At 45.8% G+C, this 24,449-nt stretch overlaps 1 long non-coding RNA gene across 1 annotated transcript in view; it reads right to left on the bottom strand.

The window, feature by feature from the left end:
* LOC129387932 (uncharacterized) overlaps nucleotides 1-23,919 on the bottom strand; it is an 81,036-nt gene extending 57,117 nt beyond the window's left edge. Inside the window, exon 1 of the long non-coding RNA XR_011892977.1 lies at nucleotides 23,671-23,919. This is a non-coding gene — a long non-coding RNA (uncharacterized lncRNA). The remainder of the gene's footprint in view (nucleotides 1-23,670) is intronic.
* Between the last annotated feature and the right edge of the window lie 530 nt (nucleotides 23,920-24,449).

The following is a 24,449-nucleotide window of genomic DNA, read 5'->3' as shown; positions in this document are numbered from 1 at the left end:
TCCAAAACACGGTACCGCTACCTAGCTGCCGCGGCCACTCAGCCAGACCTCAAACGGCAGCTGGAAAAGGGCTTTGCGTTTGAGTTTCCGCCTAACATAATTTTGTTTTCTCGTAAATTGAATTGCAATCCGATGCCACCATGTCTGCAGGTTGTGTCCAAGGCTTGCCTTACGAATTTTTTAACGCACATTACTTTGTGAAATTCAATTAGTTCAATAATGCGCTTGCGCTAGGCGGAGTGCCTACAAAAGTGAGTATGCATGCTGCACTTCAGTAAACCTATGTGCGCGCGCAACGAACGTGTGCACACGATGTATCTGTATTGCGTAGCGCGCAATACCGCCGGTATGCAATTTTTTATTTTTGCGCAGTTATTCCTATACGTTCGCGCGCTACGCAATGCCGCTGTTACGCACATCTAACGTCAGTCGGGGTGGTGGTACTTGTGCAACGTCAGTTGTGCTTGTCTCACGTCGGTAACACCTTCACTGTACATCCACTTTCACAGAGCGTAATGGACGCGGACTTTTTTAACGTCAGGCAGGCCTGATATGCGGAAACAGCGGAGGAAGGTATTACGCTGCATATATTGTGCCCCGTGGGAGTGCGCGCTCCCAGTGTTGGGACCATATAATAAACTCTCCTCGTAACATACCGCCGAGTCGCTTCGAGCCAAGAGTGCCTCTGCGATATGAGAACCAGAAGAGATTGGGCAGCTCGGGAGCAGCTGCGGCAGAGGCATGTAATCTCATTTAAATGCAGGGAATGTTTGCTGGGCCAATAAAGAAAGGACTCTTAAGATAAATTAAGAACGAGTTCTTCGAATACTCGCGAGCCGAAATATGTGTTTCTTGTTTCTTCCCTTTAGAAAAGTTCCCTACAAATTAGGGAACGTTTTGATTGCTCGTGAACAGAATTCAGCAACTTTCCTTTTATTCTTGCCTTCTTATCTGCGCAACATGCGGTAGACTAACAGCACAACCAGAAAGCAAGTATCTGCATTCTCAACGCAGCATCTCTTACACTCGGCGTATGGAGGGTTTCTTGCCGAAGATGACAATCGGAGATAGCCACCAGTATTGCATGAAGTTCCTGGACACAATAAAGAAAAGGACACTTTGGGTTAAATATTGCCTGAATTTATTTGCCAACAGGACAAAAAAACACGGCTATTGAGCGGCTACTTGTTAGGCAACCGGAAGCTTTAATGGGAACTGGGAAATTATTCCGAAATTTTATGCCGCAGGATAGAACTGTTTGTCTATCATAATTACTACACATCCTTAAAAGCAAAAGATTATTTTGAGTGACAAATTTGCATGCTTTGCAATGAATTATCTGTACAGTGCGAATAATGACCAAAAATGAGCACTCATCTACGGGGAAGATGTAGTCAGCGCTAATGTAAATTGGAGAGTTATTATGGCGAATTTTGGAATGTGAGCTAAAGGTAATCGATTCCGTGATGCAGGAATTGTTTATCAAATTATTATTCTTACAACAAAGGACACTATTATTTATACCATGGTGTAGTTTATAAACAAGAGAATGAATATCTTGAAGAGAAGGTGGTTGCTTCATCAGCATAAATGACGCATAGTGTGGTAGGAGAAAGACAATAACGAAGAGTGTTACCATAGATTAAATATAGCAGTGGGCCAAGGATGGACCTTTGAGGAACGCCTATATTAGCAACTGAGGTATTGAAGAGGTTGCCTGAAATACTAACCGTCATTTCTCGACCTAGCAGATAGATTTTTTATTAGTTGCAAAAGAGAACCTTCTCTACCTATTGAACGCGGTTTAAGAAAAAGGATATCGCATTTGATGGAATCGAAAGCTTTGGTGAAATTGATGAAAACGGATCCAACGAAATTGCCGTCATGAATGCCCCTTTTAATGTTGTCTATCAAAGAAATTAGCGCTAGGTTAGAGAGAGAGAGAGAGAGATAGCAAATGATAAATGAAAGGTAGGGAGGTTAACCAGGACTGAGCCCGGTTGGCTACCCTACACTGGGGAAAGGGAAAAGGGACGGGTAGACTAAAAGAAGAAGAGAAAGTTCACTGGCGATATCGTTCAGTCACTCAGTCCGGATCACAGACGCTGACTAAATCCTGTTGCTTTCAATTATCGCAGCAGCGCTTTTGTGGCCTTTTGTAGCTGCGATATGCGAGGCCATGGTCCCAAGATCTTGTTCAAGGTGAACGGTTTTCTATCTAACTGGTTGAGATATGTACAGAGATGTCTTTCATTTTCAAGAGATGGGCAGTAGCACAGTAGATGTTCTATAGTTTCCTCGACACCGCAGGCATTGCACTCGGCGGTATCATCCATTCCAATAAAAAAATGTGCATGCCTTCGTGAATGCGACGCCCAAGCGTAAGCGACACAGCATTGTTTCCTCATTACGCGGAAGCCCTGGTAACAGCCGCAGTTGCATAGATGGATCGAGGGAATGCAATCGATGTTGAGTGAATTCAGGTCTGTGCCACTTCTCCAATGTCATACGGTGCGCTAGCTTGCCTAAGTGTTGGGCTGCGTCAGTCCGCAATAAACGTATAGAAAAAAGGGTTGCTCCTTCGTGTGCTTTCCTAGCAGCTTCGTCAGCGAGGTCGTTGCCGGAGATACTGCAATGGCCAAGCAAGCACTGAAACACGACGTCGTGTCCTTTCACTATCATACGATGGTGCATTTCTCGTATCTCCGACACGAGTTGTTCACAGGACCCGCGACGAAGAGATGACAGAAGACATTATACGGCCGTCTTCGAATTGCAGAATATTGCCCACCGATTAGCCGGTTGGTTGTTAATATAATCAACGGCACCTGGAAGGGCAACAAGCTCCGAACCGGTCGATGTTGTCAAGTGAGAAATCTTGTATCGGAAGCTTAGTGATCGTGATGGTATAACCACTGCGCCGGTGGAGCCGGTCTGGGTGGAAGAGCCATCCGTACATATGTGGACTCGGTCAAAGCAGAAAGTGTTCCAATAATCCAGAGCTGCTTGCTTCAAGGCCAAGGTAGGCAGGTTGGTCTTCTTTCTTATCCCTGCAACCGTAAGAGGCACTTAAAGTTGTTTTAAACACCACAAAGCTGAGGTTGAACGTGCTGAGGGTGTGAAGCCCGATGGTAGGGAGGCATGACGCTTGCTGACCTCGTTGGAGAAGGACGCCTGTGGTCGTCGTTCTGGCAGGCAGGCAAGAGAGCTTGATTGCTTCCGTGAAACCTGACGAACATGGGCCCTAAGCGTGTCGGTGCTGATGTGTGTCGTTATCGGATGGTCTTGAGCCATTATAATGGTTCCTGCTGTTGAGGCACTCCGCGAAAGGTCTAGGCAAACACGTAGTGTCTGTGCTTGCACGCTCTGAGGTTCTCTAAGATTTGACTTGCATGTTTTAGCAAGCACGGGAGAGCTGTAGCGTGGGAATCCGATGAAAAGTGCTCGATATAACTGTAGCATGGAGTCCACTGACGATTTTTGCCGGTGATGACCTTGAAGAGTTGAACGATAGATGTGAGTTTCTTCTTCAAGTGGGCAACCTGAGGGCTCCAAGAGAGGTCCCGCTCAACAAAGACATTCAAAAACCGATGATTTAACTTGTAGCAGATAGGCTGGGCATTGATGCATACTGGATAACCAGACATCGCTTTTCGCGTAAAAGCGACTAACGCACATTTTTCTGTTGAGATGGTAAGGCCTTGTGTGTGAAGATAGTCAGATGCCTGTGTTGCTGCTTTCTGCAGCCTTGCGCGAACCTGCAGGAGAGTGACCGCTGATGTCCAGATACAGATGTCGTCGGCCTAGATTGAAGCACTCACTGTTTCCGGTAGGGATTCGGCCAGCCCAAGAAGCGCAAGGTTGAAAAGAATAGGGCTTAGAACACCGCCTTGGGGAACGCCTCGGCATGTGTAGTGGTCGGTAGTCGGACCATCCTCCGTACATACGAACAAGGACGTTTGTGTCAAATAGTTACTGACCCATCGATATACTCGCCCTCCTATTTCAACTGTCAAAAGTGCGTCCAGAATGGTTTAATAAAAAACGTTGTCGTAAGCGCCTTTCACGTCAAGAAAGAGTGCTACTGATAATCGCTTCCGAGATTTTTGCTGTTCTACAGATGATACTAGATCGATGACACTATCAATCGATGAACGGCCTCGTCGAAATCTCGCCATTGAGTCAGGGTAAATTTTGTTGTGTTCAAGGTACCATTCGAGACGCATGAGGATCATACGTTCCATGAGTTTCTCGACGCAGCTGGCAAGTGCTATAGGCCGATACGATGCCAGTTCGAGCGGTGACTTTCCTGTTTTAGTAGCGGTAGCAGGCGGCTGCGTTTCCATTCCTGTGGGACGACACCATCTCGCCAAGAACTATTAAAAAGGCTGAGGAGTTCTCCTCGTTCTTCTTGACCTAGGTGGCACAAAGCAGCATTTGTTATGCCATCGGGCCCTGGTGAAGAAGAACACCTCCAGAGTGCCATAGCAGCTTCTAACTCTTCCATAGAGAATGGAGTGTCCATACGTGTATCTCGTGGACCGAGGATGTCGCCTAAAGTCATGTCAAAGACTAAAGCTGTGCCGCCGGCGACTTTCGCACAACATTCCTCCGCAACTTCTCTCTCATGGCGGTTTTCATATAAAGCAAGGGCGTTGGAAGGATGTCGTTGCTGGGGGCTTGAGCTAAAACCCCGTAGGGTACGCCACACACGGGATAATGGCTTGCGGGGGTCCAGTGACATGCAAAAGCATTTCCATCTTTTATCCGCTAGCTTGTCCATTCGGCACTTTATCTTCTTTTGCATGCGCCGAGCTACTCTGAGGTCAAGAATTGACTTCGTGCGCCTCTACCTCCTTTCAGCACGGCGACGTAGTGCACGAAGCCTTTCCAACTTTGATGAATGTGTGAAGCAATGCGTGCGATCTTGCATTGCGTCTACAATTATGTCTTCTAATTTGCGTGCGATATGTTTCTCGCATGTGTCTTCCACACGAGCTTGAAAGACTGACCAGTCGATTTGGCGAGATACAACCGGTAATGCGGCGTCTAGTCCATCAATTCTCACATAGGTCGGAATGTGATCACTTCCATGCGTTTCAATATCAGTGACCCACTGCACGCTCGAAATCAGGCAACGTGACACCAAAGTCAAGTCAAGGGAGCTGCTGTACATTGTTCCTCGCAGAAATGTCGGGCTTCCGTCATTTAGAAGACACAGGTTGTGGCCTGATGCAGATGACATTAGTGACCTGCCCCTCGAATTTATCCTGGAGCTTCCCTATATATGGTGGTGAGCGTTGAAGTCCCCTGATATTATCCAAAAACCGGGAGTAGCAGCCATAATATCTTCTAGTCTTTTGCTATCAAACTGACTTGTTGAAGATAGGTAGACGCCAATAAGAGTAAAAGACAGCCTCTTTTCAACAGTAACACAGTCGTATTGGTTACCGTCGTGTGGAGCTACGGGTTGGGAAAAATACGTAAGGTCTTTGCGAATTTAAACCAGAACCTTACTACTACGGACACACGTGGTTGAAACAAAAGGTTCGTATCCTGATGGTCTTATGGAGGCTGATAAGTTCGGTTCACAGATAACCAGTATAGGAATGTGGTTGTAAAGCAAGAACTATCGCAACTCCGAAATACGTGACCTCGGGCCTCTCGCGTTCCATTGGAATATGGAGGCACTTCTGACATCATCCCGGAATGATCGCTGTTGTTGTCGATGAGCCATGGTTCTTCCTTAGAAGCTCTCAAGCACTGGACTTCTGAAGGCTCGCTAGAACCGGATTGATGGCATCCAGCACTTGCAAGGCACTTCGAGCTGTTGGTGTCTGTAGCTTGTCCGGAAGAACACGAATAGCACTCATCAGAGAGCTGATCATGACAACAACTTGTTGATCCTGGTCGGACAATTTATCAGGAACAGACGAGGTATCCCTTGCTATAGAACTCTGATTTCGCTCAGTAGGGGCATGTAGCCTCGGGAGAGCAGGCCAAGCGTCAGCAGCCGTGCTGTTCGATGCATCTCTGTCCTTTGAGCTGGCTGCGTTTGGCCTGGGCGGAAGAGCGGGTGGTAATGTACGTGACTGGCGTTCTGGAGAGGCTTTGGAGGTTCTTGATCGACGTCGGCGACGTGATCGTCGTCGCTTCATAGATGTTTCTGTTTCTCGGTGAGGCGAGTGATCTCTAACCATTTTCTTCAATATTGCCATTTCCTTTCGAATCAAGGGTCATTCCTTCGTGAATGCATCGTGAGGGCCGCTGCACTTTGTGCGCTTCAGCACACTGGCCTCGCACGTATTAGTGGTGTGGGGCCCAGTGCAACGAGAACAGACGGTAGGGTTATTTCACACTACTCACATGGCCAAGCTTCATGCACTTAGCACTGCAGCGGTTTTGGTATAAAGGAGCGAACTACGCGTCGGAAGTGGCCCACTTTTACATGCGATGGGAGGGATTCGCCTTTAAATATGATCTTAACACACCGTGACATGCCGAGACGAAACGCGTTTGTGATGATGGTGTTTTCTGTAGCCGGCTTGATTAAGATCGACAGGTCGGAGTCGACAATGGCCTCGTCAACATCGTAAATTACGCCACTACTGATTTGTTTGCCCAGCGGAATATTAGGGCGGACTTTCATCCCGTCAAGTTCCGTGACTTTGCGCAAAGAATCCAACGCAGCCGCGTGTTCTACGTCAATCACTAGGACGTTCTTACGGGTGTTCACTCTGATGTCTTTGATTTCATTCGGAACTGGCGCCTCTAGATGTGAAGACACGGCTTGCCTGTTGAGGCGTCTCAGGTTGTCAGTGGCGAGAACTGGCAAGAACAGGATGGTGAGCTCCTCGGTATCCCTCAAAGACCTCACGGTAGACTCACTCGAATTGGATGATGCGCTCAGAAATATTCGCTTTGCTTTACGACTCCGCACCAGCTCCAAGGTGTCGTCACAAGAATATTCACTGCTGATGTAGTACTGCATGGTGTCGTCGCTGTCAGTGTCACTCTCGGTGCCGTTGCGCTTCCTGGAGGCAACCGCCGCGGGCACTGGCGAGTCCCGCGGACGCGCGTGAGATTCCATCTCCATCGCAGTTAAGGAGGAAAGAGCAATTCAAGGAAGAGTCTAAGAACTTCACAAAATGAGTAGAGCTGGAAGACTCGGCGTTCCAGAACGGACACTGGATCGTCTCGGGGTTAATGAGGTAATTTTTTTCAGATATGAAGTGGTGCGAGTTCCAGTTAGTTTTTCTATGACCTTGCTAAAGATGGGACAATCGCAATGTATCTATAGTTATATCTGTATTATCTCGTTGCCGTAGCACGTTGTGGTACAAACTGTGCAAAACAAATAATTCGATACTGGTTACCTTCGGTAACTAAATTGTAACAATAAAATTGGACTGACCTTGCAAACATATGATTGCAAGAGAAGTTTGTGACATGTTCTTGTAACAAATCGTTTGATTTTTCCTCGGTTTTACCGAGGTTTATTATTTTTTTCTTTCATCTTTTTAATTGCTGAACTGTTTCATACGTTCTATATGTACTGTCGAAATTGTTTAATTCCGCAAAAATCGCTTGTTAAATATAAAGGTCGCATTTGTGTTCAAGTCATTTCGTCTTTGTTTGTTACATCTTCCCTATGTACTCTGCTTTTGTTCTGCGGGCTGCCCGTTGCTGTCATTTGGAGGGGGCAAGCTACTCGCCGTAGTAGCTTTTTCTGATTGCTCCTGTCTTTCATGGAAAGGTAAATAACGAAACGAATTGAATTGAGTTGAGTTGAATATTGCTATTATTTTAATTCCAATTAAATTCCTTCGGAAACTTTTGGGAGTGACCAGGCAGAAAGACCTCGAGAGTGACGACTGCTGAATGATGGCGATGTTACCATGATGGCCTGAGGGCCATGGCATCATCATGATAGAATGACAAGAGCAGCATGAAGTTGACGGCATGCCAGACAACTGCGTGATTTTTATGGGGTGACGACTGCAGGACGACGTGAAGATGACAGAATAATGATGGCCTGATGACGACGAAGGCGGCATGTCACGAAAGCAAGACGGCAAAGAAATGACAACGATCGAATGACGACGACCAAGTGACGACAAAGTAATGACGACTTACTACATCATGCACAGGTCTGCATTATACCCGAACGATGAAGAAATGACGGTGACGTCACCACGACAATAGTGGGCTTCTGTTAATGAGCACGTCGCCGTTTGCGTATATCATCTGCAACTCCCGGCCTCCTTGCTTTGAACTATTTCCGATGCTGGCCCGCACTATATCCGGGACGGAAATCGTGCAAGACAGCATCCGGCTCACAGCACACAGCATCCGGCAGCCAGTACCCGACACGGCCAGAGATAGGTAAACAGCGGCCCAAGTTGTAAAATCGGCAAGACGGTCACAGCCAGCACCCGAAAAATGAGGAGAGGAGCCACAGAAAGCATCGTTTTATAATGATACAGAACCGATGCACTGTGTGAAGCGCAGAATTTTACAGATGGCTCGCGATACAGCACCGTCTGGGTTTCTTCAAAAAGTTGCCACATGGACCAACTTGTTTGTGTAAATCAAACAGTTACGTTTGATGCGAGCCTGTGTGTGAGGACAGTAGAAAGACGACTATGCCCGACGATAATGTGAGGGCAACGGTATTACGACAGCTTCTTTTACTTCGAGAGGAGACGTTGTAAACTGTTCTGTTACGACCTGGGCCGATCTCGAAGGCCGTGCAGTCTAACACACCGTCCTAAAGTGTTAGCTGCCGCTAGGCAGTAATGAGAGAAACCGGCACGAATGGCGCTCATGAGAATTGTGACCTTGTGACCGAACGACAACTAGCGCGCGCGCACGCGCTCTAGCCCAAGCTATGTCACCAGACGAACGCGACCGCCATCCCAAAAAGCCAGTTAGCATAGGCACGATAGGAACGTGCATGCGATCGGGGTATAAGTTCTGTGCTCGGCTTCAGAGGTTCGATCCCACCATCGGACACTTGAATTTTCTTTTTTGATAACGAGGCGAAACAGAAATCTGCCTACCTACTTACCTACCGCAAAGTGCCTGAGATATGAACCGGATAATTTTTCAACCAAAGCAGTGAAAGCAATGGCAATGTTTATCGTCACGCTGTAAGCACCTCAGCACCAAGAAGATGTTGCTCAGAAGGCTGATGCGATGAGCGCGCCAATGGTTTTGCAGGCGTCACACCTCGGTGGTGGACGAGATGAGACAGAAGGAAAAGCTTCAGGGTTGGACTGACGGATGAAAGAAACTGGGAGGGAGCATTAAGTGACAATCTTGAAGCCTAGTCATAAATAACATAAATATGATGTAGGCCCTCGTCCCGTGACGGACAAGTAGTAACTTCTGGTTGCGCCGCTTTGGCATTGCCTGCTGTGGCAGTTGCATTACGCTTCTTCGAAGGAGCGAAGACCAGTGGATCAAAATTAGCAAGAAAAACATTTAGCAGGTCCAACTACTGTGTCAGAAACTTGAGAATTCGAAGCTTTCAAGAGATTTGCGTAGACGCTCCACACCTAACAGAACGAAACATTTTTTGCACGCCGCCGACTTTAGCAACAGTATCCAAAAAATTTTGCTAGCCTGCCAACTTCAAGGTTAAACTGCAGTCCCGTCGACGAGAAGCTATCCATGAAAACAAGCTTGAAATCCTTGCACCATAGAACCCTGAACTACGTCTCAACTTCGCCGCATCAACGGTGCACCACTTATCTTTGCACAGCCCGGAGCAAGCGGAACTCCTAGTCCTAAGCCTAGGGATGAACTTCAAGGCCCGCAAACGACGCAAGGAAGGTCGGCTGTGCCGTGGAGAGCGCGGTGAACCCCGTCGAACCTGCCAAGTGAGAATGAGGCGCGTATTCGTGTCATAAGCATTCTTCCGAAGCTTCGTTCAGGCCCTTATATTTCGCAACTATCTCCAGCAGAAACGGCCGACATGAATGGTATTCAGGACACAAAGATGATCTAGAATAACACCAATATAGTCGTGCGCCCGGCAGACAAAGAAATGCTAGGGCTTTGCTTAACACGTGAGACTGCAGCAGCAAAATGCTGTTCCTACTTGTGAACACGCACATCCATATAGTCACGCACTTGCGCGTGACCTGGCATTAGATCAGTGGAATTCATCTGAGTTCACAAGTGCACGCCTTCATGCCCTGGACCCTAATTTACAGCTCCGTATTGCGCCCGAGCTTCCACGACGTGACTGCACCCTTCTAGTCCTTCTATGGCTTGGAGTAGCATTTTCAAATGCGTACACTTTCCTTATCGGAATGGCCAACAGCCCACTTTGTGACTTGTGCGGGAGCAATGAAACAATCGCGCACCTTCTTTGTCAGTGCTCTCGTATCAACCGGCAAAGAGCAGTTCTCTCAGCCACCCTAGACAAACTGGACAAGCGCCCAATGACAGAAAACAGAAAACGATCGAGGAGCTCTTAGACGCTCACCACACAATCCAAGGCCGTCGTCTCTAGCTAACCCCGGCTGGCCGCACAGTCCTCCGGAAGCTTAGTCTCGAGGCTATCCCCGAGGTTACAGAGTACATGACAATCCCGCGAAAGGCCAGGGGGCATATTTATGCCCCACATCAACCCCGCAACATGGACTCCGAGTTCCATCAGGGCCATCGGCAGGCCCATAGTGAAGCCATTTGGCGACGCTACGCCTCGCAAGATGGAGTGGTCTACACAGACGCAGCCAGACGCCCTCGCGGCGACCTCATGACCGCGGTGGTAGCGGATCACAACGGAGGATTGATAGAACATACAACAATCACGGCTGGCCGAGTGGTGGAAGCGGATGAAACCGCGATTGCCATGGCCATGCATGCGGAAGCGAATACCGTCATCAGCGACAGCAAGCAGGCCATCGGCAATTGCGTCCACGGTAGAATTTCCAAACAGGCGTACCATGTCCTCACACGACGCCTCCTAAGCGGCTTGAAAACCCTCGTGTGGACCCCCGCTCACGCGGCTGTGCCCGGCAACGCGTCGGCTCACAGTTTGGCTCGAGATCTCGCGCGCCGAAACTCGTCCGCGGATGCGGACGGCGTGAATGAGGAGGAGAGACACGAGGAACCCTGCGAGACTTATCATGATATAACCCATAGGTATCGCTTGAGGCGTCGCGCGCTCCCACCACCGGCCAAGCAACTCGATAAAACGCAAGCGATCGCGTTTCGGCGACTTCAGACAAACACATACCCACGCCCAAAGTACATTACCAAAATCACAGGGGGCAACGAAAGCGACCAATGTAGGTTCTGTTCAGAAACAGGAACACTCACACACATAATGTGGGAATGCACCTCGCTCCCGTTTTCTCATCTCCCCGTCAGCAACGAGACTGACTGGACAGCCTGGCTCAGTTCCGGGGACGTCGACCGACAGCTTGAACTGGTGGACTGGGCGGAGAAGGTCAAGCAGGCCCTAGGGCCTTACTTGAGCCCAATCCCTCAGCCACGTCCCCCTTTACCCTTCCCCCTTTCAATAAAGTTTATCACCACCCCCACAGAAAACAAGATCCTTGGAAACTGGCCTACGCGAACATCAGCGCGATCCTCTATGAAGGTGCTGCTGCGGTACTTAAAGGACACGGGACTTTTTGACAGATTGTGACTGTACACTGTGTGAGGTAGGATTGTACGGTGACAGTGTGTAGCACTAGGAATGCTTTTGCGACAGTGCCCACCGAAACAGTTCGTGTGTACGTGCGTGTGTGTGTTTAGTTCTTTTTTTTTCTTTTTTTTTATCCTACTCTCTCTCACCTATCGCATCCCTTTGCCCCTCCCCCACTACAGTGTAGGCAACCGGAGATAATCTCCGGTAAACCTTCCTCTCTTTCCTTTGCCTTCTCTCTCTCTCTCTCTCTCTCTCTCTATATATATATATATATATATATATATATATATATATATATATATATCTGTACTCACCTTGAAAATGGTCTGACATAGAAGTTGCAAGTATACTGCCATTACAAGAAGATTTAACTTCGTTGCACAAAACGCTAAGATCTTGTGCTACGCGCTGTTGTGTCATAGTGGATCTGCCCCTGCGTTATATGGACTGTACAGGAATTCACAAACCTGACGTATCCATGCGCCCCATCGTCGGTTACACCCCTTACCCTCTTTGCAAGCTTTCAGTGTTGCTGCATGGAGTGCTGTCTCCCACTGCCGGCCACTCCCTAGACTTCACCGACAATGTCCGGAACTGCATACTCCACGAGCACGATAATTTATTACCGTTTGACGTCCAGACTTTGGACATCAAATGCTCGGCCAGCAGCATGCATTTGCACCGTCATGTGATAAGAGCCGCATGCCCAAATACCTACACCAGGCATAGCGCCCTGTCGCAGGCCAGTCTCGCGGCAGCCGAACTTGTTGATCCATCGCACGCTTGAGGGCAGTACAATAGCGGTGCGCAAGCGCCCCGTCACGTGGTATTTTTTTTTCATATTTCGCGGGCTTTCTTTGGAACGCTGAAGAAAGGACCACGCGAGGTATATCGTAACGGAAACAATTTATTGAGAGGTTTCTCTAGGTGCTCTACAACTTTGCGTATCACACTTGGGGTCTGCAGCCAATACTTAAATGTTGATTAATTAAACATAACTAATCCTTTAGTTAGGGAGAAAATAAAAAAATAGCCTGAGTAACTCTCGGCCAGTGCGAATATTTTGCATTTGGTTCAACTCGCGTCCGGAGTGCCTTTCATTTTACAACTTTGGCTCAAGTTATGTGGGACAACCTGTTTAGCGGTATGATAATGTGGCATTCTGCGCGTGATATTCTTAATGCATGTATTGTTTATTTCATTGGAGTATGAAGTGGTAATGGGCATTTTTCTTTTTGATCACTTTATCATATTATCTAATTCGCACTGTTTTTTAAACGCAACCTAATTCTAATACGTCCGGATGGTTGTATAGAACATACACCTTAATATGTACTTTCTTTTCCTCTACGCTGACTATTGTGCTGTTATGGAGGGTCCTCTGGCACTTTCAAGCTGTTTTCAACAGCTTTGCACATCAAGGACTCTCATCATATTGTTCAAAATAAAGTTCTTAATGCGAATTTGAAAGATTCAATGTAGTAATTACGCTCGCGCGACTCACAGCCGGGCGAGCATAAAGTTAGCGCAATGGCGGTTTCATACGGACGCTCGCTTAATGTTCGGCCGACGGTGAGGTTCAAGCAGTCACTTCACTCATGGTAGGCGTCTACTAAGGGCTTGACAATTGCACTCTTCGGCTGCTCAGTTTCACTTTTCTGCGTGAGACTGACCGTAATTCATTATGCTAGAAATATTAACAGCGTCAATTTCTGTCATTTCTGGAAACGGTTACGAGTTACTTGGATAGCGCACTTCAAGCCTTCAGCTGGGACTAATCGCATGGTTCCTTCGCTGAGAAAATTGATTGATCTAGTCTCTATGATTGATTGTCTACTTCCTACATCGAATCTCTTTCAATTTTGTGTCGCCGTGCTAAAGGTAGTCCAGATGAAATCATTTGTTTATCTCAGCTTCCCTGGATGTGTAACTCTAAGAAATTTTTAAGACATTTGTTTAAAAATCCGCTATGTGACGCGTACAATAGTACCACAGTTATGTATAAGAGTATACGGCAGCATATATGTGAAATGTGAAATTTTTATGTGACGTTGAGTAGAGGGCGCCCTATTCGTGCGCCAAATTTTTCTTTTATCATGCCGACGAAAACCTCTCTTTCTGTACTAGAATTCTCGATCTGTTTTCTTCGTTCTGAATGTGTGCTGAATTATCCTCCACTGACTTTATTGACCAAGCTACTGCAAAGCATTATTCAGGCCAATGTCCACGAGACTTTCGCCTCCAGGCATCTTTTTATTTTCTGAAATAAAAGTAATTGAACAATATTTATTTCAGAATGGTGACCCACTACACCTTTGCACAAAGAAGCAATAAAAACAATTTTAATATAAGACGGAATGTCATCAGATCAGAATATTCATTATGAGAATCTGATGAGGTGCCTGAAGGGCGCACATGCGAAATCACAAAAGCTAGAGGAACCACATGCAGAAAACGAAGAGCCGCCTATAAAAAGAAGAAACATCGAAGATCAAAGAACACCGTTCGTTGCCAAGATGGCAGAGGTCGCTGCATCTCCGCTGAAACGCTGACCTAGAAAAGCAACGCGTAGCTTCGTTTTTCTTTGTCCGCGACTACGAGGAATACGAAACAATGTTTGTCTTTCAGACAATGTTTGAAGAGAACATTGGGCCGCCGGTGCCTGTTCTCTTCTGTCTGTCTTTGCTTTAAATCTTCTTTCTGTTCATTTGGTCCAATTTCATTGGCACACAAAACGGGGACGTATGATTACACGAAACTGCAGAAGTGGTGGATGTTTTTCCTGGGGTATTGTTGTTCACTAATTTAATCTGCGAAAACAAAGTGGATCTTCTTTCTGCTCCAGCTTTTTACCCACAATTATCTATTTTATCTTATCTTTCTTCTGTGTTTCTTTTAATTAGGATAATAAACTTCGCATATCCAACTTATGCTTATGCTTAGCTCGCCGGATTATAGCGTATTGCGTTCGATAAACATGGCTTGAAGGACAGTGCTCAAAAAATAGCTTACGTCGTCATTTGCGTTGCTTACCTTGTCTATTTCCGCTGTGCCATCTTACTGGCTGCATAAGTTATGTGTGCTGTGTGACGCGACCACCTAAGAGCCTTGCCTATTTGAACATAAAAAAAATGAGCGAAGGATGCTACAATTTTATAGCTTGGTGCATGGTTTTACATGCGGCCTATAGCATATTGCAGAAAAAAATCGATATCAAGGCAGCTATACTTTAGCCAACTATTTTTCTTACGCACTGTCTCTGTTTCTGTTATGCCATTATTCGTTTTAGCCAGGCAATTTTTTATAAGCATTGTCTGCCTCAGAGAGAACAATAGTGCCAGTGAGCTAACTTTTGCTGCCCTGCACAAATAAGGCGCCATGGGTTTTCAATGTTATCAATGTTTAATGTTTTGCATAATAAAACGATGCTGCCACTCGATTTAGGTCTCCCGTGTGGGGGGGGGGGGGGGGGGGGTAACAAATCTCTCGAGGAAGTCACTCCACAAGCTAAATATGAATGTTTTTTTTTTTTTTTTTTTACGGATTCGCTTTGTTGTACCTCTGTAAATAGGTCTCCTTTACTTTATCCTCCTTTCCTGTCCTTTTACTCAAACCCCTCCGTTCCCCTCTCCCCTGCTCACCGTTGTTCAGCTGCCAGCAGACTGCGCTAGACAGTTACTGCGTTCAGTAGCAATTTTTTCTTCCTTTCCTTTTTGTTTATCTATTCATTTAAGTAAATAACCAGTTACCACTACAACTACTATACTAATTAGGTGCGTATACACTTTATAATGCATCATTACTTTGCACAACAATAATCTGTGTCTCTCTTCTTTGAGCTCTGTGCCATCGCGCTATAGTTCAACTTGGCCACGAAAAGGAGTGCATGGGCAGATTCCATGATACTCGGCAGCCTGGCGTATCTAACTATTGTTTTGTCTTTCTTCCTCAGGGGTGTTCATGCGTGGGTGATCCCAAAGCAGTGCGGCGTTCCGGTCTGTTCGGCTTTTGCGTCAGCCTCCCAGAAAAAAAAGGAAGTTGACGGAGCCTAATAGTCTGAAACAGGCATCTTTGCTGAGGAGGAACGCGCAGAGGCGTGAAAGGGTTCCTCGAACTTTCTTGGTATAGGCGGTGTTCAATGGGCTTCAATGTGCGCCACCGGGCCGTCAAACAAAGGAAGCGGTGGCGGGCAGATGACAACGTTGCCGAAAGAAAGCAAAAGCTGCCATGCGTGACTGGCTGCTGTGCGGCTAGTGAGCCGGTTACTTCGATTAAAGTTGCCAGGCCGTGCGAACGATCCGAGCTGTTCGACGCTGCAGAAAGCAGCGAGGCAGCAGAATGGTAGGAAGTCAAGATAACGTGGTTTTTCGCCAGACCTCCACCTCCCCCACTAGGCCTATATCTTTATTGCTGTTCTTTCTTCTCGTAGTTGACTTTTATTTTGCATCCCAGTAGGGCATTCCACAGGCCATATTAGGAAGTCTTTTTTAATTAGGTTTTTATGTGCCAGTACCGCGATCTTATTATGAGGCACGCCGTAGTGATGGGCTCCGGAATAATTTGGACCACTTGGGGTTCTTTAACTTCACCTAATCTAAGTAAACGAGTATTTTCGCGTTTCGCTCCCATTGAAATGCGCCCCCCGGGATGGTTGAGAGTCCAGTGCAGCGAACGCTGCGAAATTATTTTCACGCCAAGCTGCAACGTATAATTAATTTCTTCGCGCTCCAACCACACCAAATTCGGAGCTTGTGTAGTGTGTGTCGCTGTGTTGTTTTTTACTCAAAAACAAACTTTCTTCTTTAGGCTCGTTTCTATAATAAATTACTTGCATATTGCTGCAGGTTTCTAATACAAATGTACCGCTGCTTTGCTGACAACGCTTCACGACTTCATGACTGATAAATTGCAATATGGCTTTGATGCAAACGAACAATCAGGGAGAAAAAATTCACTGACGATTTATGATGCTCCCTAATGCGAAATTTGAGCGCAGCTGTACAGGTGTTTTCGTTTCGCATGTCAAAGAGAGAGAGAGAGAGAGAAATAGAAGACCGAAAAGGCAGGGAGGTTAACCAGACGCACGTCCGGTTTGCTACACTGCACTGGGAGAAGGGGGTATGGGGATGAAGAGAGAGAGCACAGTTTCGCGAACATTTTAAGGTTCGCACCGAGTCTACACATGGTTGCCAAGACCTGTCGTCTTGACGTACTGCAACAACGCTTTCCTGGTTTTCTGCGCCATCGACGCGTAGGGCCATGGCCCAAGGATCTTTATTTCCGAAAATGGTCTAGAATCCCACCGCTTCGACGCTGTCCGGAATGTTTCAAGCTGTGTCAAGGACAGAGACATAGGATGTTTGCAATCGTTTCTATAGTTCCGCGAGAGTCACACGCTTTCACAATACCGTGCTCATCCATTTTGCTCCTCACGCTCTCTTCTCTATCGTAGTGTTTCTTCTCCCGCTGGGTTCCGTATTCGCTCTTTCATCCTTCGCCGTGCTCGTTCACTCTGTTACGCCGACGGACACCGCCGATGCCGAAGGACGACGACGCTCAACGCAGGAACGGGCGCCTAAGAGCTGCGCTCTAAAACAGGGCATAAGCTCTCCAGGTGGTTATACCGCGCGAAAGGTTACGTGGACAACCTATAATCTACATCTGAACAGATAACCGAGCAGCTTGGTGAACGTTGGTATAACGCAAAGACAGAATGCAAGATAACTGCAACCCGTGCACCTTGTCGACATCGTAGCTCGATTCTACTTCTAGAGCATAATATCTATTGACACACTTGTTCGCCAGTGATATCCACGGTTTTGTTTCTTTTCTTTTTTTTCTTTTCCTGAAAGGTCTACAAACCGGATTTCCACGATCATGGAGAGTGATGCCAATATACCATTTTTTTACCACACAAGAAAGAAAACGAAACCATTGTTTATGTTAGCAATCGTTGTTCACCAGATATTATGCATATAACTGCAAATAGTTGCATAGAATATGCATTGCTCGTTAGAAAATGCGCACGTGGTATCGCAACAAGTTATAGCTTGTCGCACAAACTTCCCACCTCACTTACTCTGACTTGAGTCGGATGCATGAGCTAGCAGGGGCCCCATTACAAAAGGTCATCGCAGTTTTATGATGCATAATGCATCATGTCAGCAGTGTTCTTTTGAAAAGTTTCAGGACTCCGTTCACGCGAATTCTCACAACGATGCATATTACTTCTTTTCTTTTTTGAGTAGAGCTACGGACCGCGTGAGGTTCTATATAGGTGGCTCCATAACTGCACAATGTCCTTGCCTATACGTGCTCGCGTATAAAGACCTATTCTTTGATTTCTATCTCTTCATATCTCCATTTTTGTAGTACTTCACCCCCTATTAGCGTACACTATCAAACTGGATATCTTCTTTAATGTTCCTAATATTCCTCTCTCTCGCTGTAAAGGTGGTCTGAATAGCCTGCTTCTTGCTTAAAGATATAATAATGGTGGCGCAATAATCAGAAGAATATAGAAAAATTAAAGTGCGTACTGTCTGTTTTGCCTTGGCAGCTAATACAGAAAGATAAAGATTATCTGAGACCACAAACGGGACTGTCTATCCTTGGTGAAAAGCGACGTCATAGCGGTGACGTCACAGGTCACTACGACCAAAGTGTTGTGGCTCTGTGGCTGCGACATTTTGCCTCAGCACGACCCACTAGTTTTCTGGCTCGCTTCCTGGCCAAAGCCATTTCAACGCAGGCAGGGAGCGAAAATTCCAGGGAGCTTTTAGGCGCACGTTAGAGGAGCCCACAGTGTCGAAAATAATGGGCAGCCGTCCACCACGGTGCCTCTAATAGTTAATACCTAATTTATGAAGCTATAGCAATTTAATAAATCAAATTGAAATTTTGAAAAATTCACTGAAGCCACATTGAAATTCAGTGAGGGAGTGACGATATTTTGCACTTATATGTAGTTGAAGTTGTAGACGTTCAGTTATAAAATGTGATTAGCGGCAGCGAAAGCAAGCTGGAAGTAATTTTTTCATCGAGCAAAATTCCCCAGTGCTGCTTTGAACAGACGAGACAAATCGTTTTTTCTTGAAACACAACTCGCGTAAACAGACAATGCGCTTTAGCTCGTTGACTCTGCGGAGACAAAATAAACAATGACCACCTCGCCAACAAAGTGGGTTCTGCTCCTGTATTCTTTCAAATTAATACCACGCGCTTCTCTGCGTTTCGGACAACAAGAGGTTAACACCAAAAGCACTCGATAATGGCTGTGCGCTAGTTTTTGTCCCTGCCATTTTATTACATTATATTTTCAGTTATTTAGCTCACACACACACAGTGCTTTAAAAAATTTAATTCTGTGGCCCCGATACCTTGCCTGTGAAATAACAACTAGCTGAAGCGCTAGAAATATAGAGAGCTGCTGTCTTTGTATAAAGATGAAGATGTTTACCTGGCCGACGGCCAGGCATACGTTCATCGCATATTCCCTTTTATAAATGAATAACCAACTAATCGGGAGCAAGAAGTGGAGACAATGCAAACGACCCGGCAGCGCTAAACCGACCTGGTAGCGCATATGTTTCGTAAAAATTAAATTAATTACATTATGTTATTATGTTGTTTTAGGTTCCAAAACCACGATATTATTATGAGGCACGCCGTAGTGCGGGGCTCCACAATAATTTGAACCACCTAGAGCTCTTTAACGTTCACGTAAACCTAAGTACACGGGCGTTTCCGCATTCCGCCCCCATCGAAATGCGGCCGCCGTGGCAGGGATTCGGTCCCGCAAATATAATCCGTAGATGGGCCTTATTGCGGGGAACTAATATATGGTAAGCACTTTCGATTGGCAGAAATTTAGCGCTCTAAATCGCCATCATCGGAGGAAGACGTAATCTCATGAGGACCACACATTCAGGGCCCAGATGCTAACTGTGGACTTCCGAGGAAGTGTCAAACAGTTGAAATACATGATTTTCTAGTGCGAGTTCTATATATAACGTCTCGGCAGGACAATGTGAGACTTTCATTTTTATGTGTTCAGAGCAGTAACTGGTCGATACCACGCAAGACAAGATAACTTGCTCTTGGGCGAGTGGGTGCTCGCGGTCTGCTTTTTCCTTTAACTGGTTTTTTTTTCTTTTATGAATCTTGGCGTTGTATACATTAATCAAGTCGTACGCAAGAGACACGTGATATTACCATTCCACGCATCTAGGGTCATCAGGAACGAAACGGTATTTCATCCTTCTAGGGTTAGCACTGTCGCATGCTATGATCAGACGGGTTGTCATAAAATATGAAACTACTGCATTGTAACCACTCGCTAGTTAAAACGTTTTAATGACCCGCTATATTGCACATCCCGTCAGTGCTGACGAATCAGAGCTTTGGAACGCATCTTAATGATGGTGTTCTTGTGCAAGAAGCTTTGATGCATTTGCTATCGAAACTTCCAGCGACCCATTTCAAGCTCCTAGCCGACTTCTTTCAATGTTCAGTTTGAATATACAAGGATTTCTACAGCCTCTGCTACTTATACCCGCAATATGTCACTCGCGACATGTACGGCGGTGCAAGCCGTTCCTACAACGCTGGTATCAGTGTTTAGCAGCGCGCGAAGAAGTACATTCTTTTGTCCATTTATTTACTGGCTTGATTTAACACATCCCTTTAGCCCATTTATTCTCTTGTGAAGCGGGCGTTGCTCGCTCGATTTTGTTCGCGGAACCAACTCGGAAATGCCATTTTTCATTCGAGTCTCTTGTAAGCCTCTGAGCATTCGTCCCAGGTGCACTCACTTACTATCCCGGTTTTCGAATTACGTTCTCTCTTTTTTTAATTCACAGCACTCTTGTTGCGCGTAGTCACCCAATCATTTTCACTTATACAGACGACTCACTGATGCCTTGGCTATTACTAATTTATTTGCTCGCCTTTTCCAGCATGGGGTATACTCTCCCAGGAGTATGCGCAACCGTATTTGTCTGTAGTTCTTGCGACTACATATTTTTATATGCTCGTATTTTCGCATGTCTTTTCATCGCTGCTTTCACTTCGCTTGAATACTAATCACAACTGCGTCTTTAATGCAAGCACCCGAGTAACAGGCAGGTTCTGGTGGCGTGTTCAAGAACAATCATCATGTTTCCGCCTTTGCGCATTTCACTCATGCAGTTTCTAGATTCGCTTTCAGTTTCATTTGTAGATCACTTAATACAACGTATCTAGGAAAATAGTCCTGCATTTGTTCTGAGAGGGCACTTATTTGTCTTGGGAACGCCAGGTGGAGTCGTGGGAATTGCAAATTCGTACTTGCAAATCATGCTTCAAACAGTGCTTCAAAAAATGCTGAAAATTTTTTCTTCAAGTTTCCGGACTTCACAGAGCGCTCCTTCGCGAAGGAGCGCTCTTGCACAGTGAGTCACGTGCGGGCAGTTCATTTTCACTCTCAGCGGCAAACATAAATTAAGGTGCTGCGGCGCCTGTGGGTCTCTTGAGCTTTCCTCTGCTTATTCTTTCCTCCTTTATATCTTGTTTATCAACGTTTCTCTCCCGTCCTTCCTGAAAGATAAGCAGGTTTCACAGTGTGCCCCTTTCGGCGACAGTTTCGAGCCTGTTCCTTGCTGCTCCTTTCCTGTCGATATATATATATATATAGCAGCCCTAGAAGGTTGCCTTGTTCTTGTTTGTTTATTTAATTCACAGAAATATTGCTGTCATTCCAGTGATTCATTTCTTTCTATTTGGGGACAAATTGCTAGAACGTTCGGCGTTTGTGCAGTATCCTGTTTATGTCTGTATCTGTCACTTGCATCTGCGAATATACTGGAGGGACACCCTGTTTTGCCTCTCCACTCCAGGTACATGCGCTTCTCCTTAGCGGTCTCTCTAAATTTCCGACACCGAGAACTGTAACGAAAGCCATAGAGTATCTGAGAGGTAAAACTAAATCTTTTGAAAGTACACAAGGACGCCATTTCGTGGAAACCCTTCAGTCTAACAACTTATTTTCGAAGTGTCAAGAACATGTGTTCTCGGCTTCGACGCTGCTACCTTGCTTAGCGTTTCACTTTCTTGGCACGGCGAGGGCGCCACCAAGTTTGCACATTATATTTCCAGAATATTCCACTGCCTTCTAAGGTTCGTATAAAACTTCGATATCTGACAGAACAATACTACTGCTTCAGATGTACGAGCACTGCGCACTGAAGCTTCCACAGTAATGATTATTTTTAATGAAGTCTGAAAGTAGCAACAATCGGGGTATAATTGACCAGATGCAGTTAACTGTGGAGCCTGGCGTGAGCTTATACCAGGTTTGACATGACACCTGGCGGAGTGTTTGTTTATTTAGTAACTGTTAGTCAAACCACCCAGGTTAACCTGCCCACGTTTCTCTCATTGAAGCATCTCGCTCTCTCTCTCTAGTAACAGCTGAACAAAGCGAACCTAGACATGATCAGAGCCGACTATACTAAGACGCAGTTAAAAAAAAAATGGAGGCTACTCATTTCCTCGTGTAAAACGCTTAGAAAACAACATATACTGAAACGTTCTAACTCCACATGAAATAAAATTGGCGATTTCAACATTACATTTGGTCCTAACAGCCCTTCAAAGTCTAAAGGAAGGCTATTTCGCAACCTGAAAGCAAGAGCCCTCCTACAAGTGTGTGTGAAACAGATTATGTTCGCCGACCAAACTTGCGCAGTGTGTGAGGAGGTCTGACACCTTCTATTCTCACGTCTCCGCGACACTGAACTCAACGTGGTCAACGTCGAGCAGTTGTCGTCCCAGACTGCCAGAGACATACCTCACGTGCAACACACACATTAATCAGCGAATAAACCGTGCGTTAAAAGAAAAGACGTTCGTAATTTTCAACAACACAAAAAAATCAAGCTAGCAAGGAGAATCGTCCTATTAAACACTCGCGTTAATTAATAAAACCTCATGTCTGCTCCGCAATCTGAATAACACCACAATCAGGAATTTGACAATAAAGCAACATAGAACAAACTATTATTTTACAAACCCTGAGCAACAACGTGGCTATGCAATTACATCAACTTGAGACATGTACGAGTAATTACGTCGTACTGTCATACAGGCAATGATGGAACGTTTTTGAATGTGATAAATTTCACTTGCTTATCCTATACGCATAAATTTACTTGAGTTTGTATATGTTAAAACTGTGCTCTTCGCATGCATATGGAACTTTTATTGAGTCTAATGTACATGCCTTTTTATCTTTACTGTTATTCTTTAATTTGTACAATTAGGACACGGTTTTGACACAACCGCAACGCAAGGAACCAACAGTCCCACAAAAGAACCGCACCCCCCCCCCCCCCCCAGAAGAAAAACACTTACTAGCACTCGTTATCGCAATGAAGATTACCAGTTCACACTTAACTAGCATTAAATACTCTATGCTAGTATAACTGGTATTATTAAATAGATTTTTGTTGGCAACACAAACAACATTGCGCCTGGTCTACAATACACGAGCTCAAAAGCTTTCAAACACCGAAGCTGTGCCTAAAGCAATGTAACAGAGCGTATGGTGGGGGAGGGGGGGGGGCGTCTACGCTCCAAAATTCAGATAAAATAGAGAACTTCAACATTCATCAATACGATATCTTAGTAATGGTGCATTAAACGTAACAAGGAATTACGTGCGTGCATCCTTTTGCCGTTATTGCTCTTGAGACTTGATAAAGCATCACAGCGTTTTTTTTTTTTTTTACTTTAGCCTTGGCTGGAAGTATCGACAAGAGTGCACAAAATGTACAGCCCAACAAACACGCCCTCAAGCCCTTCAGTACAAGTATTTCACCGACAGCATGCAGATGTGCTCTCGTCATGACGAATTGGTCGAGCGACAGCGCTCCTTTGTCAGTCCACTGAGGCTTGCACAGAACTAGTTTACTCATGCAATAGGAATACCTGCTCAGAAAATAAAGTGAAATACTTGTGCTTACCAGCTGTCATTAGGAAACTTGAAAAACTTCGCAGAACTGGAATTCCCAGTGTTAGAACAGCACAGAACCACGCAACACATGTGATGCCTTGTTTTAGCCATTTTCGTCTAATCCTTGGTTGACGGGCTTCCCTGCGTCTTCTGTTCGTTGCACGCCTGATCGAGCTTCCCTTTCTTATCTTTCCCATCTTCACACCTGGGATGACAACGGAAGCAGATGACCAAGTCCGATCCGACTTTTGATATCGCTGAGCGAGTGGCAAGAGTGAGCGGTGGTAAGCTCGACGGACACACGAAGTCAACCACTTCCCGCACTCTAAAGAAAGTTTACACCCTTTTGGGGGTACATCTGCCACACAACGATAATCGTCATCTGCCTTGCTGCGTTTCCTTTCTTGAAAACGCCGCGCCCGCTACTTTCTTGTCGGCAGTGCTATGTCATGCTGATAACGCGCATGCCGTTCGTTACTGGAAAGTACCGGGCTCGCAGCGTTAAAGAAAGGAAACGCATAGAGGCAGATGACGATTATCGTTGTGTGGCAGAAGGGGCACTCCAAAGGGTGTAGACTCTTCTTAGAGTGTAAAGAAAGGAAATGCGGACAAGACAGATGACGTTTATTGTCGAGTGGCAAGATACGACTCAAAGGGTGTAAACAGTTCTTCGAGTGCATGCTTCGACTGATTTAAAATTCAGAAAAAGAGAAATTTAAAATATATAAGTCAGGATATCCGGCAACCGCTTGGAGCGCGCATGTTCCTTGAAACCGAAACTAGCATTCG

Source organism: Dermacentor andersoni, chromosome 3, assembly GCF_023375885.2.
Source record: "Dermacentor andersoni chromosome 3, qqDerAnde1_hic_scaffold, whole genome shotgun sequence".
Classification (NCBI taxonomy): Eukaryota; Metazoa; Arthropoda; class Arachnida; order Ixodida; family Ixodidae; genus Dermacentor; species Dermacentor andersoni.
The sequence above is the reverse complement of the archived record's forward strand: the minus strand, read 5'-3'. Positions and strand labels throughout refer to the sequence as shown.